This window comes from Otolemur garnettii, unplaced genomic scaffold (genome assembly GCF_000181295.1).
Source record: "Otolemur garnettii isolate 467f Iridium unplaced genomic scaffold, OtoGar3 scaffold00050, whole genome shotgun sequence".
NCBI classification, from domain to species: Eukaryota; Metazoa; Chordata; class Mammalia; order Primates; family Galagidae; genus Otolemur; species Otolemur garnettii.
Window position 1 is genome coordinate 8357271 of NW_003852445.1, and position 1432 is coordinate 8358702.

Below are 1432 nucleotides of genomic sequence, written 5' to 3' on the forward strand. Positions count from 1 at the left end.
CCAGGGGGACAGCTTGAGGCTCTGTCTCAAAAAAAAAAAAAAAAAAGCCCAGCCTAGACAACATTTGGAGACCCTGCCTCTACAAAAATTAAAAAAAATTAGCTGGGAATGGTGGTACACGCCTGTAATCCCAACTACTCAGGAGGCTGAGGCCAGAGGTTTGCTTATAGGAATGCAGAAAAGACTAGGGCTTAGCAGCTATAGCTCAGTGGTTATAGTGTGGGCTACATGCACCAGGACTGGTGGGTATGAACCTGGCATGGGCCTGCTAAACAATGACAACAATAAAAAAAAATAGCCTGGCACTTTGGCAGGCACCTGTAGTCTCAGCTACTGGGAGGCTGAGGCAAGAGAATCACTTGTGCCCAAGAGTTTGAGGTTGCTGTGAGCTGGGATGCCACAGCACTCTACCTAGGGCATCATAGACAGACTGTCTCAAAAAAAAAAAAAAAGAAAGAAAGAAAGAAAGAAAGAAAGAAAGAAAGAAAAGGCTAGGAAAAGATTAGTCAAAATCAAAATAGTAACCATGGGGCAATGAGATTATGGATGACAATGTTCTTTTTCTGTTTTTTGAGACACAGTTTCACTTTGTCACCCTTGGTAGAGTGCTGTAGACGTCATAGCTCACAGCAACCTTAAACTCTGGGCTTAAGCGATTCTCTGGCCTTATTGTCCCAAGTAGCTGGGACTAAAGGCATCTGCCACAACACCTGGCTATTTTCAGAGACAGGGTCTCGCGCTGGCTCAAGCTAGTCTCAAACTCCTGAGCTCAAACAATCCACTCAAGAGTCTCATTCTATTGCCCAGGCTGGAGTACAGATCTGTTACCACAGTTCACTGAAGCCTTCAACTCCTGGGCTCAAAAGATGCTCCTGCCTCAACCTCCTCAGTAGCTAGGACTATGGGCACCACCATGCTCAGCTCCCTAGAAATATTTATATTTCTTTTTCAGTTCTTTTTAATTTTCTTTTTTTTTCCTGAGACAGATTCTCAGCTATTGCCTTGGGTACAGTGCTGTGGCATCATAGCTCACAGCAACCTCAAACTGATGGGCTCAAGTGATTTTTTTGCCTCTGCCTCCCGAGTACTTGGGACTACAGGGATCTGCCACCATGCCCAGCTATTTTTAGAGACGATGTCTCGCTCTGGCTCAGGCTGGTCTTAAACTTGTGAGCTCAAGCAATCCACCTGTCTTGGCCTCCCAAAGTGCTGAGATTACAGGCATGAGCCACTGCATCCAACCCTCGTATGCATAAGTTATAAGGGAAATAAAAATAATCTCAAAAAATAGTAACTTTTGATATCTTATACATTTAATGCCTTAGCCTGATATGAGGTCCTCTAACACTTCCCTTTGTATTTTTAGCCTCGTGTCCAAAAAGTTCTCAATAGGCTCGGCGCCTATAGCTCAACCGGCTAAGGCGCCAGCCAC

The 1432-nt window shown here is 44.8% G+C and overlaps 1 protein-coding gene across 3 annotated transcripts in view; it reads right to left on the minus strand.

The window, feature by feature from the left end:
* The window catches only part of RPAP1 (RNA polymerase II associated protein 1), a 32323-nt gene that overhangs the window by 7238 nt on the left and 23653 nt on the right, over positions 1-1432 (minus strand). The gene's annotated exons all lie outside the window — the stretch shown is intronic.